Source organism: Paramormyrops kingsleyae, chromosome 20 (genome assembly GCF_048594095.1).
Source record: "Paramormyrops kingsleyae isolate MSU_618 chromosome 20, PKINGS_0.4, whole genome shotgun sequence".
Lineage (NCBI taxonomy): Eukaryota > Metazoa > Chordata > Actinopteri > Osteoglossiformes > Mormyridae > Paramormyrops > Paramormyrops kingsleyae.
This window is the reverse complement of record NC_132816.1, coordinates 10,558,714-10,578,567: the sequence shown is the minus strand read 5'-3', so window position 1 is coordinate 10,578,567 and position 19,854 is coordinate 10,558,714. Positions and strand designations below refer to the sequence as shown.

Below are 19,854 nucleotides of genomic sequence, written 5' to 3'. Positions count from 1 at the left end.
TACATCACATGACCTTTCGCATTACATAAGTAGTTTAAGCTGCACTGGAAAACTTAAACATTGATAATTAATAGAGACATTTGCTTATTGATGAGATTTCATTGAATATCACACCTAGAAAAAACATAAAACGTATCAGATTACTTAGACTATAGAAAGAAATTAATTGGCATTATGGTAGAAATTAATTATGCCATTATGGTAGAAACTAATACCTTAGTTTCACCACAGGATAAATCATTTTGCTTCTCTGAGATGTGAGCAATATGTCAGGCGTGACATTACCAAACTGTTCAGCCGGGTTTTACAGATGTGTTTGTCTGCTATGTATCCGAAAAACATGGGGAGATCCTAATTCCAATATCAGACAATCACAAATAACCCAGCAGCTAGGGAATGGCGTGACGGGTAACGTATCCTCTGACCGTCCTGGATCAGGAAACTGGCCTGACAAACACCCAGGCCTGGAAACACCAGTGACACATTTATCCTTAAGGTTTACACCTCCCATCCCTTCTATTCCCAGGCATGGAGAGCTGATGATGGTTAGCAATAGCGGACTGCACATCACTAAACAGCCATGAAGCTGATAGCGGACTGCACATCACTAAACAGCCATGATGCTCATAGTGGACTGCACATCACTAAACAGCCATGATGCTGATAGCAGACACTACATCGCTTAACAGCAGACTGCACATCTGTAAACAGCTATAACGCTGACAGCGGACTGCACATCACTAAACAGCCATGAAGCTAACAGTGGACTGCACATTACTGAACAGCCTCAAAGCTAGTAGTGGACTGCACATCGCTAAACAGCCATGAAGCTAACAGTGGACTGCACATCGCTGAACAGCCTCAAAGCTAGTAGTGGACTGCACATCGCTAAACAGCCATGAAGCTAACAGTGGACTGCACATTGCTGAACAGCCTCAAAGCTAGTAGTGGTCTGCACATCGCTAAACATCCATGAAGTTAATAGTAATTTCTATGGTTAATGTCGGCGGTCATGGTGTGAGTCCAGTGAAATCAGCATCAGCCGACGTTCCTTAACGCAGTGACATCTTTAAATACCTCATTATGAGGGGAGACCAACAGCACAAGTTAAACTCAGGTCTGCTCATTACTTCTCCATAGGAAACCTGACCTGCGATCGAACAGCCATGAATCTGAGAAGAACCGTAAATGATGCTTGCATATTACATTATAACTCTCAGGATCATACCCAGTGCATTAAAATGACACCAGCTTTCAGGCAGTAAAGGTATAAAGTACATGCTACACAAGGTTAAACTCACTCCCAAGCTACATTATATTTACGTTATGTTTAATTATCAGGCACAGATCACTTAGACAGTGAGGATCAGAGAGCAGAGTCAGGCAGCGCTCCTGGTGCAATCATTAGTGAAATTACTCTACGGACTCTGGGATTTGCACTGGCGAGCTTCCGATCACAGGCACAGACTCCGATCCCACAAAATCACACACTGTCCCCAACAAGCATATCACCTTCTGATGTTTTACACTCAGTGCAACTGATGGTTAGTCTATCCATTCACTTTAACTTGGTTGCATTATAGCAGGGCTAGGTAGCCCTGGTGCTGACGAAACACACCTGATCTCAGGCAGATGAAACTCATCAGGTAGGATGGAAAACCTCCTGGATACCAGCACTCTAGGTTGCCAACCAGTGCATTCTATTGTCTAAATCTTAGTAAAATACTGGATTAACAAAATCATAATAATTGCCATAATTATTCTGCTGTGAGTCCTTTGATTTCACCACCATGCCCTGATGGCCTTAGCAAATACCAAGAATTGTTCTGTACTTTCTCCTTAAGCAAATGGCTCACGCAGTAAAATTAAAGAATGCATACCACTTTGTAGAAATTGCCTTAAAAAGAATGTAAAGTGTGTTTTCCTGTCCAGGGATAATAACGACGCAGCGTGTTGAAAGCACACTGACGGCGACCGATCGACATGCCTGAGGGGAAGTGGGAGCCTTTAGCAGGATGACCATCTTGGGACTGCAGATTCGCATTCCCGAAGCATGACATCCATCGTTTGGAATGTCGTGAAATATGACCGCGACAATGTGGTGGGAATGCCCCATTTTCTCACATAATGGTCGGCTTCCACTTGAACCCCTCGCTTTGATGTCTTACTCCGTTGCAGTGCCAACATGCCTCTGGCATTCAATACTGTCTGGGTAACAACCCAGCTGTGCCCATGTTCAGATTATACGGCAGGTAGCTGTACCAGTTATGCCCGCGTTCACATTATACCGCACCTAGCTGTACCGGCCGTGCCCGCGTTCACATTATACCGCACCTAGCTATACCGGCCGTGCCCGCGTTCACATTATACCGCACCTAGCTGTACCGGCCGTACCCGCGTTCATATTACACCGCACCTAGCTGTACTGGCCGTGCCGAGTTCACATTATACCGCACCTAGCTGTACCGGCCGTGCCCGCGTTCACATTATACCGCACCTAGCTGTACCGGCCGTACCCGCGTTCATATTACACCGCACCTAGCTGTACTGGCCGTGCCGAGTTCACATTATACCGCACCTAGCTGTACCGGCCGTGCCCGCGTTCACATTATACCGCACCTAGCTATACCGGCCGTGCCCGCGTTCACATTATACCGCACCTAGCTGTACCGGCCGTGCCCGCGTTCACATTATACCGCACCTAGCTATACCGGCCGTGCCCGCGTTCACATTATACCGCACCTAGCTGTACCGGCCGTGCCCGAGTTCACATTATACCGCACCTAGCTGTACCGGCCGTGCCCGCGTTCACATTATACCGCACCTAGCTATACCGGCCGTGCCCGCGTTCACATTATACCGCACCTAGCTGTACTGGCCGTGCCCGAGTTCACATTATACCGCACCTAGCTGTACCGGCCGTGCCCGAGTTCACATTATACCGCACCTAGCTGTACCGGCCGTGCCCGAGTTCACATTATACCGCACCTAGCTGTACTGGCCGTGCCCGAGTTCACATTATACCGCACCTAGCTGTACCGGCCGTGCCCGCGTTCACATTATACCGCACCTAGCTGTACCGGCCGTGCCCGCGTTCATATTATACCGCACCTAGCTGTACCGGCCGTGCCGAGTTCACATTATACCGCACCTAGCTGTACCGGCCGTGCCCGCGTTCACATTATACCGCACCTAGCTGTACCGGCCGTGCCCGCGTTCATATTATACCGCACCTAGCTGTACCGGCCGTGCCGAGTTCACATTATACCGCACCTAGCTGTACCGGTGTTATGCCGAAAAACGCATCCCTGCCTTAGAATGCATGCCGGTGTTCCGACGAGTTGAGCTTTTAATGTTTTTTTGAGGGTCAGGGGTTTTTTAAGGGTTAGGGTTAGAGTTTTAGGGGTGTTTTGGGGGTTAGGGTTAGAGTTTTAGGGGTGTTTTGGGGGTTAGGGTTAGGGTTTTAGGGGGGTTTTGGGGGTTAGGGTTTTAGAGGTTTTTTGGGTATTTTGGGGGTTAGGCTTAGAGTTTTACGGGTTTTTGGGGGCTATTGATTAGCACTACGGTAGCCTTACTCGACAAAGTCGCTCAACTCATTTCAGATCAGCGACCAATCGGTCATTTAGAGACAGGCATGCATTCTACGGCAGGGATGCCTTTTTCGGCATAACACCGGCCGTGCCCGAGTTCACATTATACCGCAGGTAGCTGTACCGGCCGTGCCGAGTTCACATTATACCGCACCTAGCTGTACCGGCCGTGCCCGAGTTCACATTATACCGCAGGTAGCTGTACCGGCCGTGCCGAGTTCACATTATACCGCACCTAGCTGTTCCGGCCGTGCCCGAGTTCACATTATACTGCACCTAGCTATACAGGCCGTGCCCAAGTTCACATTATACCGCACCTAGCTGTACCGGCCGTGCCCGCGTTCACATTATACCGCACCTAGCTGTACCGGCCGTGCCCGCGTTCATATTATACCGCACCTAGCTGTACTGGCCGTGCCGAGTTCACATTATACCGCACCTAGCTGTACCGGCCGTGCCGCGTTCATATTATACCGCACCTAGCTGTACCGGCCGTGCCCGCGTTCATATTATACCGCACCTAGCTGTACCGGCCGTGCCGAGTTCACATTATACCGCACCTAGCTGTACCAGCCGTGCCCGAGTTCACATTATACCGCACCTAGCTGTACCGGTGTTATGCCGAAAAACGCATCCCTGCCTTAGAATGCATGCCGGTGTTCCGACGAGTTGAGCTTTTAATGTTTTTTTGAGGGTCAGGGGTTTTTTAGGGGTTAGGGTTAGAGTTTTAGGGGTGTTTTGGGGGTTAGGGTTAGAGTTTTAGGGGTGTTTTGGGGGTTAGGGTTAGGGTTTTAGGGGGGTTTTGGGGGTTAGGGTTTTAGAGGTTTTTTGGGTATTTTGGGGGTTAGGCTTAGAGTTTTACGGGTTTTTGGGGGCTATTGATTAGCACTACGGTAGCCTTACTCGACAAAGTCGCTCAGCTCATTTCAGATCAGTGACCAATCGGTCATTTAGAGACAGGCATGCATTCTACGGCAGGGATGCCTTTTTCGGCATAACACCGGCCGTGCCCGAGTTCACATTATACCGCAGGTAGCTGTACCGGCCGTGCCGAGTTCACATTATACCGCACCTAGCTGTACCGGCCGTGCCCGAGTTCACATTATACCGCACCTAGCTGTACCGGCCGTGCCGAGTTCACATTATACCGCACCTAGCTGTACCGCCCGTGCCCGCGTTCACATTATACCGCACCTAGCTGTACTGGCCGTGCCCGCGTTCACATTATACTGCACCTAGCTATACAGGCCGTGCCCGAGTTCACATTATACCGCACCTAGCTGTACTGGCCGTGCCGAGTTCACATTATACCGCACCTAGCTGTACCGGCCGTGCCCGAGTTTATATTATACCATACCTAGCTGTACCAGTCATGCCCACATTCACATTATACCACACCTAGCTGTAATGGCTGTGTCCGCGTTCACATTATACCGCACATAGCTGTACCGGCCAAACAAACACTCATGCCTTAATCACAGTAAAGATTCCAAACAAGATTTCTTTGGCTGGGAGCTTCTCATAAAAAGCATAGACTCTCTGAACATTAACGACACATCAATGCAATCTGTCATTCGAATTCCCAGGCAGCTCCTGAGAATGCCACAGCAGAGTAACCCCTGAATGACACAGCAGAGTAACCCCTGATTGCCCCAGCAGGGTAACCCCTGAATGCCGCAGCAGGGTAACCCCTGAATGCACCAACAGAGTATTCCCTGAACACCCCAGTAGATTATCCCCTGAATGCCCTAGTAGAGTAACCCCTGAATGCCTCAGCAGAGTATTCCCTGAATGCTGCAGCAGGGTAACCCCTGAATGCCTCAGCTGAGTAACCCCTGAATGCCACAGCTGAGTAACCCCTGAATGCCACAGCTGAGTAACCCCTGAATGCCACAGCTGAGTATTCCCTGAATGCCCCATTAGATTATCCCCTGAATGCCCTAGTAGAGTAACCCCTGAATGCCTCAGCAGAGTATTCCCTGAATGCCTCAGCAGAGTATTCCCTGAATGCCGCAGCAGGGTAACCCATGAATGCCACAGCTGAGTAACCCCTGAATGCCACAGCTGAGTAACCCCTGAATGCCACAGCTGAGTAATTCCTACACCAAAGCTGCTGACACACTTATCAGGATTTCTGTGATTGGCGCTGTCACCTATGAATGGATAAACATTTGGTGATTCCTGTGACTGGCAGCCCACTTTGTTTTACCCTTAAAAGGCATGAAGACCGACAGAATGACAAGGAGCAACATGAAGGTAATCGAGTGGGCATTCCAACAATCCTGACGAGGGAAACAGTGGAAATGGTCATTAAAGTACTGGGCAGAACCATTATTTTTTATTCTTATCATTATAACCGATATTCCTTACGAAGAACCAGGGCACCAGCGGAAAAAAAATTACATTTCATCCTTAAGCCAAAGAACACAGCAATGAAGGAAGAGACCAGGCTGTTATCAATGAAACCTCCGCGGGTTTCCTGTGGGGAAAAAAAGCTTGGATGGCTTCCATGGCAGCGCATTAGAGCCGCATTTGTGTTGCTGGTAATTTACAACATTGAAGGGAAACGGGCATGAGGATGGGGGGGGGTCATTCCTCCGTGTTTCCAGGCACATCATTCCAGGACCAGCACTGAGTGCATTACTCTCTGAGGAGGGGGCCTGCAATCTGAACCAATAAATAAATGACAGAGAAGTCTGATCTTACAGGATATCACTCCTGCTGGATCCCTGGGTTTATTTTTTTAGATTGAAGCTGACAGAGCGTCTGTGTGTATGGGTGGGTAGGGGAAATCACATGCTCATAAACAGCAGTGAGAAAGGGCTGTACCTCTGTACCTTGGGTACTGGCTTACCTTTGACTAGCAGTACCCCGACTTAGCCTCTAGAGGCGCTGCACTGGCCCGCAGCATCTCTGATACCCAGGTGGGCCAGACTGGCACCCCTGGAAGAAGGGCATCCTTCTGCAACTATCAGCAGCTGTACACTGTCCTCACTGCGCATACACTGCACACATATCGGCTACCTAAATACCTGTACTTCAAAGTAGATAATGCTGACATATTCATGGTGAACTACAAACTCTTGAGAATTAACTTGTAAATCTGCCAAAAGAGTAGTGTAGATTTTGGGATGGAGAGTCAAGCCCAAAGCTGCACTTTTGGGATGCAGATAAAGCTAAATAAAAAGAGGAGTGTTTAAGATCTTGGCACAAAGAACCCAAGAAGCATCCAGCTAACAAGATACTGTTAGGTTTGAATACACATTCTTCTTCCAACTTATTACCCACCACAAGGTCACAGTGCGGGGCCTGGTGCCTCTCCCGACAGCACAGGGCACGAGGCATGGGACACCCTGGACGGGATGCCAGGTCATCGCAGGGCAGGGGACACCCTGGATGGGATGCCAGGTCATCGCAGGGCAGGGGATACCCTGGATGGGATGCCAGTCCATCACAGGGAGCATACCCACGTACACACTCACACAAACAATGACAGCACTATACTGAATTTTAAGGGCAGTATCTAGAGTACCGTTACTCTTGTTAGGCAGCATTACTACATCAATTCCTGGTTTGGAAGGATTAGTCTGGCAGTCAAGGGAATTGATGTTCGTTATGGAGATTCCCTCAGTATTTGTAATGGATGTTTTCTTATGCCCTCCAATGGACTTCTAGTGAACTGCGAGTGCTCTGCGAGTTCTCCAGTGCATTCCAAGTATAAGTCATTGGGGAAAAAAAAAACCCATTCAGGCGAATGAACCACTTTGAGTGCTGCACACTTGAATCTGTTCATCCTGAGATTCGACACAGCCGGGGCACATTGTGAGCTACACATTAATACTCAATAACAGCTGTATTGCCAACTAGCAACCATAAGCTAGTACTATATATTCAGAAGCTACTCATACGTTACTTACAGTATGTTACTCATGAGTCCTTACTTGATGGCGATAAGGTTAATAAACTCTGCAGCCAGGATTGGACTGGGATGGTCCCCAGGCCTAAGGGTGTTGTACAATAAGTTCTGCAAGCCTACAATCCCACCAAGAAAATGGCCAGAATGTCAGCTAGTCAGTTCAGGCCTGTCTGAAACTTATTTCACTAATGCAGACTCTGTGGGCAGCATGGTGGTATATTGATTAGCACTGTTGCTCCCCACCTCTGGGACCAGGGTTCGAGCCCCTGCCAAGGCTCCATGTGTGTGGAATTTCCAAATTCTCTCTGTGCCATCATGGGGTTTACTCCAGTCTTCCCCCCACAGTCCAAAACCATCTTGAGGTTAACTAGAGTTACCCATTGGTGTGTGAGTGTGCCCTGTGATTGGTTGCCACCCCATCCTAGCTTGTTCCCTGCCTTGCTCCCATAGGCTCAGGACCCACTGTGACTCTGAATAGGACAAGTGGTTTCAGAGAATGGATGGATGGACACTGTGTTTATATCACATATTGAAAGCTAACCTCAGTTCTGATGTTGCTTTACCTCATAACACAAGTTGATTCATCTGTTGGTTCATCCTGGTGAGGTTCATGGAGATAATGCAAGTTTCACGATCAAAATTAAAACCACCAAAGGACCAAAGCACAGACCTGTTTAGTAATTTTATTCTCTATTTCTTTATTCACTAAGAAATTAAGGAGAGATGGTGGTGAAGGATTTCCTACGGAAGAGGATTAGGGCCACCATAAAAATATTATTTGAATTCTGACTTTAATGTCAAAATTCTGACTTTTTTTTCTCAGAATTTTGACTTTAATCTCAGAATTCTGACTTTAATCTCAGAATTCGTAGTTTAGAAAAAAAGTCAGAATTCTCAGAATTTTCATGGTGGCCCTAATCCTCCTCCGTAATTTCCACTTTGACAGACATGTCACAAAAATAAATTATCAGTGTAGTGGTTATAGCTTTTGGGAAAATATTCACGTTTATGATTTAAGTTTGTTTAAGCTGATATACAATGCTCACAGAAAGCCTTGGGATGCTTGTTTTATTGGCTTTATAACAAAAATCATTACTTTATTTGTTTACAAAAAATAGATCACATTACAAAGAAACAGTTGAAGTAAAACATTCATTTCAAGTAATAAATTGAAACCCAAATTATAGTTGTAAAAGAACTGTCCTGTGTTAAAAAGTTCATTGACAAGCAGTTTCATTGGGGGGGGGGGTTCTTAATTAGTAACACCTTTGCAATGACAAAAAAGACCAAATATTTGTGTTTGTTATCCACTTGGGAGCAAAACACTGCAGCTGCAATTAATAGCAAAATGGCAAAAACAGAAACTCAATGAGTCAGTCAAAAAAAAAATCTGACACTTAATAAAATGAAAATGTCTATGTGGAAGATATGTGCAGCTAAATTTAACATTGCTTGTCAGTGGATTTTTAAATTAAACAAATAAATTTGCAACAGTTTTATAGAATTAAGCAAGCATCCCAAGTGAGCACTGTATAAATTGATGAATCATTGCTCACCAACAGTAACTGAATTTAATTATTTTCATTACCTTTTAGATATTACTGTTAGTACACTTATTTCAGTAACTGGCAGTGAATTATACACTGCTTTTGTGTTTCCACATCATATATGGATATCGATAAGGTTAGCTTGAATATATCTTGTCATTTGTGGTATGTGGGCATGCATAATCAAAAATAAACTCCAGACTTTACTGAAGCAGACAGTTTAGCTACAGTTTACAAATGAAAATAATCGGCCAGCACTACATCAGACAAAATACAGACACAGCTGCCTGAAATATGACTCAAACAGTATGAAAACAGGGAGCCGACCAGACACAACTTTGACACAAACTCTTAGTGCCTTTTGCTGTGAAAAACTACAGCTCAATAAGACATAGCATAGCAATCGTCAATTAAAAACAATGTGGATAGCTTATATCCATCAATCAGTCACGCTTTGACATAGCTGCCTGCTGAAAAACTTCACAGACATAGTGTAAATGTAGCTAAAGTGAAGCATCCATATTTCAAGAGCCTGGATAAAAGACACAACGTAGCACGCAGCATGATTCAAAGTCTGAGGAGTATGTAAAAACAATAAGATCAGAACAAGAAAAATCACATTACAATACTAAATTATATTTGCTTGAGATTTCCGTATAAGAGTTTTGAAATTGATAAGCACGATACTATTTGATATTTACAGCCCTCTTGTTGGGGCAGTAAAGAGTCTGATACAGAACTGCGGTCTAACCAAGGAGCATTTAATGGCTGAGGATCTATGATAGTATACAGTTCAAGATATTAATTTCTTTATTTGCCACTCAGCATTGGCTGCTCTGAACCTATGATCATTACATCATCTTCATTTCATCATACAATTCAGAATCTGCAATAATTACAGGTTTTGCAGAAGCAATTTTGAAGTTTGGCTGTTTAGCGTAATGCATAAACTGATATGACAAACTAGTCTTTTATTCCCACGAAACTGGCATGTGCTAAATCTGTCTGCCAGCTAAAACAGTGAGTCAGTGCCAGGCCACTCCAATAGCATCAGCTAACCGTGCAAGACAATATTATGTTGCAGTTTCCTGAAATTCTGCCGGAATATGGCAGTAACTTAAGTCGGACGTCAGCAGACACCTGCCGTGACTGCATTTCCAGTCACAAACAACCGACTGAAGGCTAATGCTTGGAAATACAGCTTGGTAATCGGTGACTTAACGTCCACAATCCTGCCTGGGGTAATGCAATCGACGATAGCGATCTCCTTTTGGAATAATGGCAAGAAGTTAAGCTAACATTAAGGCACTCATGGCTGGACAACAGTCCTTTAATGTTTGCCTTTTTGAAAGAAGAGCAAAAAATATCTGATCGAGTGCCGATACCATAGAATCATAGAAACTGTACTGTGACCTAGATGGTTAGTCAACACCCCCAGCAGCCCTTCATATTTTTTTCCAGAGGAAAAACAACTTAATGCATTCAACTGTAGAAAGCAGACCAGGCAACGACATCAGTGGGCAGAAGGAACAAGGTACAGGTGTACCACAAACACCACGATGATATTAATTTACTAGGGCAACAAGAGTGAGTCATTCACTACAGAAAAACATATCATGTCTGTTCAACAGTTACATAGACTATTTTGAAGAAAACACACGTGGCTTTTAACAGAAAAATAAGGATGGAAGGCAACCAAATATTAAAAATAACACATTTGCTTATCCATCCATTCATCCATCATATAACCCCCAATCCTGCTCTAGGCCACATGGAGGTCTGCAGCCCATTCCAGGCAACATCCCCAACCCTAGAGGTGTGAGGTATATAACATCATTATGCAATAACCAATGCTCCCTTGGGGAAAGCAAGCATGCTTCCATGTTCTCAATAACAGGGCATGCCAGCCTTAGCAGACAAACACTTTCCATAGTGATTCATCAGGCTCTCCATAGAGGAACTATGGCCCAACCGACTGGCAGAAATGCTTCAACATTTCACATTTATGGGATAATAAGCATGCACTGATCTTTTCAGGGTTGGCATCTCAGTGGGTTTTAAGTCTGGGCTTTCATAAGGCTAGTCAAAAATGTCAACATTTCTCCAACCATTCTGGTATAACCTTGCTGCTGTGTTCAGATCTTGCTCTCGCTGTAGGATGCAACTTCTCTTCAGCTTCAGCACACAGACAGATGGCCTGAACTTCACCTTTATAATTCTCACCCTTTATCCTTTCATGACTAATCTACATAGCACCTCAAAACCATGACAGTAAGAAGAGTAGGTCTGACAGAGATTATTTCTGTGGAATGGGCCGTTAGTTCAACACCAGAGTGCCAAAAAACCTCCACTTTGGACTCCTTTGTCCATAGTGCATAGAACTCTTGGTCATGCAGCTGGTGTCCAGCCCACGTGGACCAAATATTTCTTTTCTTTTTAGAGGTCAGCGGTCTCCACTTCACTTCATACATATCCCATTTTACCCAGTATGATTTTTTTATGGAGGAATTACGAACAATGACATCAGCCACAGCAATAGAGGTCTGCAAATCCCTGGCTCTTAGTGAAAGTGTTTTTTCCCTGCAGAATTTAACACCTCATCTCGAAAAGGTTTTGGCAAGATGCCCATTGCTGGGCATATTTTCCATTGGAACGAAATGGCCGTGACTGGATTGATGAATCTCTCTGAGCCTCAGTAGTGGCAGTGTGACTATTTATGCTGATGTGCGTTGACCCCATATTGTTTCTGTAAGTGCTGAGGAATCTCATTACATTGTGGCATGACGTGGCTCCATAGCTTGAATATGCTGGTATGGGTTACTGCCAGGGGTCAGTCTGATCCCAGTTTCCCAAGGTATAAAAACAGTTAACTTTGATATTTCATATAAGGCTGCCAATATACACCACTACAAACCACAAAAATTAGACCCAATGTAAGTCATGTGCAAATATGTTCAAAATGACACAGAGCAAAGCATATTTTGATTGTAATGTATATACTAATGCAGGTCTATAGAAAGACAGTGGATCATGTACACATGTATAATACATAAAATACAAGGAAGAGCTTACAAAATGAGAGCAGACACATTGCCACAGATACAGTAAAAAGATGTTCCCCCTCCATTGTGAGGAATGGACACAGAGAAGGGCAGGTAAACATGCCCATGTGACGCACACCGATCTCTTCACATTGCTGTATAAGTGTTCCATCACCTTGAAGCGTGACTAAAACAGTAGCATCATTATCACCATGATCACAAGTACTGTAGTTGAAAGGCCATTTAGACCATGGTTCTCCTTGGGATATTTAATAACCATTTGTTGGATAACCTGCTAATGCATATTATTATGCAACCAGCTACCCCTGTTTCAAGCTAAAATTTTGCTCTGATCTTTGAAGTTCTTTGAAGGCATCTGGGCAAGCCTGGGGGCGCTGTCAGCAGCTCCTTTCAAAGGCGACGTGTACAACTGATAACTTCAGGGTGAAAATCTCAAAACGACCGATAACTTGAAAGTAGAAAATAAAAACTCAACACCCTCCGCAAAAACAGTATGAGTGGAGCTTTGTGGAAATTTTAGGATTGAGATAAGAATGAATAATATATACACTAAAGAACCAAACGTAGATTACACTGCTGCCTACCAACAGACCGTATGCGTGGTCAGTGTGTCTATATATTTTCATAATTTACACACACACACACACACACACACACACAGACACACACACACACACATACATTCCACATACTGATATCATTGTAGGGACTGTTCATTCATTTCTATGGGTAAATCCCAACAATCTCTAATCCCAATAATAGCAACCTATTATTAACCTATCCAGCCCTAACTGAACATAAAAACCAAGACTTTCGGCATTTTTAGTTTTTTCATTGTAGTCACAGATTTTTATAAAAAAATAGTTTCCCCAAAAAAATGATCCCTACAATGTCAAAATAACACACACACACACACACACACGGATACACACACTGTACACTGTTTCAACCAGTACCATCCACAAAGAGATATGCTTCAAAAATTCCAACTGTTAAATGCAGACATTCATTTAGTAATTAATGGATGTCACCCCATTCTGGAAGGCCTCACATTACTGCTTCCTCAAAGCTTACAGAGAACACAAGTGCACAGAATGACATTCTGAGCCTGGAAACACTCTTACCCAAAAGCACTACCAAGAAGTTAACACTCTAATTAGCCATAGTATAATACAATAGTAACTATCAGCCAAATTGTCAAAGAGTTTACCAAAGCAAATGGATTTTACATGCATAAAAACTTCTATATTTTATATGTCTCACATATATATATATATAATATATATCTCACAGTGTTCTGCACTGCAATTTAGCTGGAGGAGAGAGGTACATTCTGGTGTTTGGTCAAGTGGTGTGAACCAAAGCCAAGAGCTGTTTGAACTGGAAGAGTTCTGCACTGAATGACTGAGTAACTGGATCCCCCTAAATTCCTTCCCCAGTTTAATGGATTAGGGATTCCAGTACCATGGCAAGCTGTTAGCAAAGGCTTTGGGGCCAGTGAGATGATGTGACTGGCATCGGGTCACTGGAGAAAGGACATTAAGTGGTTTTGACTGAGCAATCTAACACGTAATAACTGGAGTGAAAGTGAAGCACGGAAGAGTGAAGAGCTGCAAGCAATGAAGAAGAAAACAGTGTACAGAGATTTGATGTGGACACATTTTCTAATGCAGCTTAATATCTATATTACTATAAGCAAATGGGGAAGCTGAAGAGAAAGAAAACAGTCATTATTAACTGACTTGATCAGAAGAAAAGAGCACTGCATGGATCTGCCAGTAAATGTAAATTCAAGAACTCCTGTACACCTAATTAACCCAATGTAGTTAAGAAATACTGTATATCGTCGTTTTTTAAATCCAACTCATCCTTATACATCCCCTTACCAACAAGCAGCCCCAAACTCCAGCAGGCAAAATAACCTTATCCGTGTTAGAAATAAGGCATATGTATTGTTAGAACACATCAGTCTAGTGTTAGGCCACTCAGTGATGCTCAGCAATTCAGCCTGTGCTATCGCTGCTTCTATCCCTTTGGAAATATGCAACACAATCATGAAGTAACACAGGCTAATGTAAAGGAATGTACAGTATAATGATCACATTTTACCAATTTGGTAAAATATGCCATGCTTCATTAAAATGAATTATTGTGAAATGTTCTTATATTTGTATTACATTTATGTATTTAGCAAATACTTAATACACAATGTGGCAAACAAGTGAGAAGCGCCAAGCCTGTCCCTGGAGAATCAGGGGTTAAGGGAAATCAGCGAAATCACTCTACTGACCACAGTGGCCTTTCTATCACAGGTACAGCATCACACTATATAAACTCTGATTATATAAAAATAATAAATGAAAATCTAAATAAAATACAGTGGAAACCGCATATAGTGATCACGTTATAGTGATCAACCGCTTATATGGATCAAAAAGCTTGGGACAGACTTATTACTATAATACTGTATAAATAATCCGCTTGGAGTAATCAAGCAGTGCACTTACAGTGTTCATTTAGCATCTTTTTATACGTAACAAAATACGGAAAAAAAATTAAAACTACGCTAATTCTTTTTTTAAAAAACTTTACTTTGATAAGTCTACTTTGCCTTGTGGTAACCCTTCTACTTCTGGCTAGCTACCTGAGGCTAATGCTTCGTGCACAGAAAACATGACGGGAAAAACAAAGGCAATTTCTATGGAAAAATATAGACCCATCGAAGCTTATGATAAACCGGAAAAACCACAACGTTGAAACTACAATAAGCTATATTTTATGTACAATATTGTACTATATTGAAGCGCCGAGCAGACCCATGAATCGCGGCAGCGGCCAATGAAAACGACGATAGCCGAACTGACACGAAGTTATTCTTTATGTTACTGTTTGAAGGCACCGCACAAACAACAACAACACGGCAGGCATGAATGACGGGGTAACACGGGGAACTTATACTCTAGACCAAAGGTGTCAGACTCCAGTCCTGGGGGCCGGAGCCCTGCACATTTTTGGGTTTCCCCTCGTTTAACACATGAATCAACTTCTTGTGCTAATTACCATATAGCTGTTGAGCTGAATCATTTGTGGTGGAACAGGGAAAGAACTAAGCTACACAGGGCTGCGGCCCCCCAGGACTGCAGTTTGACACCCCTGCTGTAGACGGTAAGGCACACACATGGCTAACACAGGCGAGGCTCAGGCAAGAACCGAGTACAACCACAGTTAAAGGCACACGCGGCAACCGGATACACAGCACAAGTACCTACACTAAAAAATACAAGCAGGGGCTATATACAAGACAGACACGCGCTCGCGAGGCATTTATTCATGTAATAAATACACACATATTAATGGTATTCTGCTTGCGACGTAAAGAAAAAGGGAAAAAATCATTTACCATGATCATCCACTTATAGTGATCACTTTCACCTGGACAGACGTGATCACATTAAGCAGATTCCACTACATTTGAATTCAGTTTATTCTACTGAAGTTTACATTCCAAATACATAACACTCCTGATTTTAAGACAAGTAACTTCACTTATGAAGATGCAAATCTCTGGCATGCAGGAAAATCAGAGTGATGATTGTTAAGTTTCAAATAAAGTGATGGTTCAGCTTCAAGCTTCTAGCCCAGTGTGGGCTAGTATGTTACAGTTTAATGACATGACTGCATGTTTATTGACCAGAGTACTTTACATGTGTATGTCATTATAGCACCTTGCCATTCCAAAACGAGCACTGTTCCCATTACAATAAACATTACACGCTTTAAAGTCTCACATTTTAGATATTCACCCTTTAAATCGTTACGTAAAATGCACCCAGTGATAATTTTGTCATGTGGCACAAGAATGAAACATTCAAAGCCATGTAAACAATAAATGCCAGAAAACAGCAGCAGTGTAGTTTTTGACAAGTTTTATACACGTTGGTAAGAATGACAGCCAGTATTGGCAGAAAATTCCTCTCATGGCGTCCTTTACATAAGGCCATCAAGCACTAAATAATTCACTTCACCAGCCTCTTATGCTTGTTTGCATTATTTGGAATCATGCAAGAACTTTCACAATTTTCTACAATAAGTATTTAAAACAGTGTGTTAAAATGTAACATTTACACCACTAAAATGAAAAATGCCCCACTACACTAGCATAGTAAACAAGCACGATTCCACGGGCTAAAATGCAAACTCTCTGCTTTACTACATTTTCAACACACGTAGTTATACTGGAACTGATGTGCATTAGCCGGAGGCTTTATGGAAAAAAGCTCTATATATCTTTTGGCCAGTTCAAAAATGCAGCTTTACATCCACCCATAATCTTTTCAGAAGTGAATTACAGTCAGATTGCTTCTTTTTCTCCAAAATTATTTATTCCTGCACTGTAATCATTTCACTATAATCATTTTAGTACCATTAGTGCTGAATATGAACCATTTATTATGTAAAACTTTTGTGTTTTGATGAGAGACATACCACAGAAGTAAATCATGCATTACGCGACCATCCCGAAGTACGGATCGGACCTTGACTTTTTGCCAGGCCTTATAATTAATCATGCGCTCGTGTCCTTATGCCATATTCATCTGAAAGAAATACTGCTCTATCTGGAAGATAAGCACGATCATCACTGCTAATAATAGCTCATACAGAAATGGATCTTACGGGGAGCAGGATTTTGTGTTCTGCTTTGGCCTGGAGCCAGGGCTATAGTAAAAGTTTAATTACAAACTGAAACACACTGTTGCTGGATACATGTGCCTCGGTGTAGCACTGTTATGCCACTAGATAATAGCAGTAATAAACAAGAACACAATTACAATAACAGCAGTAACACAGAAATAATCATTAAAAGGGATGAATATACTTCGGGGAATTTGCCACTGTAAAATTAAATTAAACTGCTACTGTAAGCGCAGTGGGTAATGTCAGTTTGCTGTGAGGAGGCCTGCTGTGTTTGAATGGGCGTCCCACACCAGACACTCCCGCTGGGTCTCCAGTATGGCGCCACTTAGCACTACACCCACCCACCCCCCACCCCCCAGGAAAACGCAGGCAAAATCTCATAACATCCAAATACATTACTGACTGATTTTGATGCAGTATTGCATGCAAAACAAGGCAGGTGCATTTCTCCTTTAAGGGGGATTCCCTGTACCCTCTGAATTAATGTGAGCGTCACAGAGGAGTCACACGCACTCACTCACACAGCACACAGGCTGTTTTCTATCACCATGCATGCTACACTGTACTTACCAGTCGGCTTAAAGGCGCCTGACCCATTTGTTTCATCAATACCTTCAAGCTAACTGGCCTCACATGCGCTTATCACAGTAAATACCTGTAAAATAATAAATATTGTCATTTCTCATCTGTTTGTTCCTGACCAAAACAACTTTTAGCTGTCATACAAACATTTTTTTCCTACATGAAGTCACACTTTTTTCACTGGTTAAAACACATACACACATAAGTATAAAGTAACCTTCAGTAAGCAGAAAATAACACTCGTGGGAGTTTTACTTACACAAAAATGTTCTGAGGGCAGAAGGAAAAATTATTGGTTTAAAGAGAGAGCCAATCAAACTGTGGAGGAAATGGGTCCAAGCAACTAGAGGAGGCTGGACCAAGACATCAGACTGATTGATCCGGCCACCTCTAGTTGCTTGGACCCACTCTTCTACAAACTGACTGATTCTCTCTCTGAACCAATCATTGTTTCTTCTGCCCTCAGAAAGTTTTTCTGTAAGTAAAACTCCCATGAGCGAAGAGCTCAAAAATAATTTAATTGTACTATTACTTTAACTTCCCTCATTAAAATAAATAAGAATTAATTCATTCAAAAGAATGAAAAAGTAGAAGAAGAAGAGAACCTGTCATTTTAAGCATAACACAGTATGTGTGAATGTATGAGAATCACATATACATACATACATACCTACTTAGGCTCATAAATGTAATAAAATCTACAGAAATATCTATCACTGCTGAATGCATTGTTTTCCCAGTAGTCATTTCTGGCTTTATCTTGCTGTAACAGTTCTTTCAGTCCTGGAATAGATCACGATGCACTAGAGCAATCAGTTACAGTGACAGTTACAATACAGGACACTCATGGTAATGGAGGTGGTACGTCCACCAGCTTAGAATCACTGGGAGTGTCAGCAGTTGGATCGAGGACTGCACCACAAGTATGATGCGTACGATGCACCACAAGTACGATGAAATGATGTACCATCATTTCAGTTCATTCAAGGGCATTTTTTTAGCTGTACAAGACCCACACAGCTCCAGAGGTTTGGATGATCAGACCCATCCAGCAGCAACATTAGTGGAATTTTGAGCGCAGACATTGCCAAACAAGTTTAACTGCTACTAACAAAATGGCTACCAAGTTCCACCAGGAAAAAATAGTGATTGTTGGGATATTTCAGGTGAAAAACACATTTCACAATTTCCTTTAAAATATTTCCAGCTACCTGACAGTATATATTACAACATCTACAAATAGATCCTCAGTAATGAGCTCTAAAAACAGGTCATTAAACCACTGAATGGGAAATAAAATTCAAATAACATAAAAATGTGATAAATGTGAAGGCGCTGGCAGAAAAACATCTTACATTAATGATATTTGACCATAAAATGGTGACTGTACACAGACTAATCAAAAATGTGAACCTTTATCATGTTATTAAGTTTATTTGTTTCATTTATTATCTGCATCAACCCATTTCTTAAAGCAGCTACTTCAGTGATGGGGTCTGTACTGCTAACAGCAGAGTTAGAATTAGGCCTGCGGCCAAAAATAAATTTCACGGGGTCTCTGGCGACCCTACCAATAGGTCCCTCTTGGTAGATTCCACTGACTAGGGGGCGGGGGGGGATTTCGAGGGGGGTTCACATTTGTAATTTTATTACCTGGCTATGTGCCTGATCGGAGACACAAATTTCGAGGGTGGGTTCAAACCTTGGTTACGTGCCTGAGGGAGAAAAACGACATCAGAGGTCATGTGGTTCCAGAAAGAAACGATGTCCCAGAAAGCCTGAGAATTACTTGCATTCACATTAACACACAGACTCCAAACCCCCAAAACTTCCTCACAAATTGGCTACGTTGTTTGCATACCTGTCCGTCTCGTGAAAATACACTCCACAGTCTTTCTCAACACAGCGAAACAACCATAAGAAATCTGGTGGATCCATGCAATTATGTTCCTAAAGCAGAAATAACTGCGATCACCCTCCATCCAGAATTCAGACCCCCAAGCCGTTGACATCCACGCAGACCCCAAGGGAGACAGTGACCCCGCATCACCAGCGTCTTCCTACAGCACACTTCTGCAAAGTTCATGCATGTTTAACCAAGTTCTTGAATAAATAATAGAACAAATCAAAACCATTAGGCTCAACAATTTCAGATCTTTACTGCAGATATGGCAGCTGAATCTGAAGCAAAATGTCTTTATAATTGGTGCAAAGTTCATTTAGGATTGAGCACCATATATCCATCCATCTCTCGATGTTTCATCCCCGCTTATCTAGTACAGGGTCACATCAAGCTCAGAGTCTAACCCACTAAGCGCGGAGCGCAATAGATTTTTATTACCTATACTATTAAATAATGTGCTGATTTCCTTGCACATGAAAGGATGATCATTCTATTCCTGGCCACAAGAGGACAAATTTGTCAAATGTCGGCGGTTTCATGGTCGGGTCCCAAGGGAAGC

The 19,854-nt window shown here is 43.0% G+C and overlaps 1 protein-coding gene across 4 annotated transcripts in view; it reads right to left on the bottom strand.

The window, feature by feature from the left end:
* LOC111837100 (metal transporter CNNM2-like) overlaps positions 1-19,854 on the bottom strand; it is a 38,608-nt gene that overhangs the window by 11,726 nt on the left and 7,028 nt on the right. The window contains exons 2-3 of one of the 4 annotated variants that reach the window (XR_002836578.2): positions 19,046-19,107; positions 17,381-17,465 (exon numbers count right to left, since the gene is read on the bottom strand). The exons of 2 other annotated variants lie outside the window; for them this stretch is intronic. The gene's annotated coding sequence lies outside the window, so the exon portion shown is untranslated. The remainder of the gene's footprint in view (positions 1-17,380; positions 17,466-19,045; positions 19,108-19,854) is intronic. One more of the 4 variants, XR_011984394.1, reaches the window with a different exon arrangement.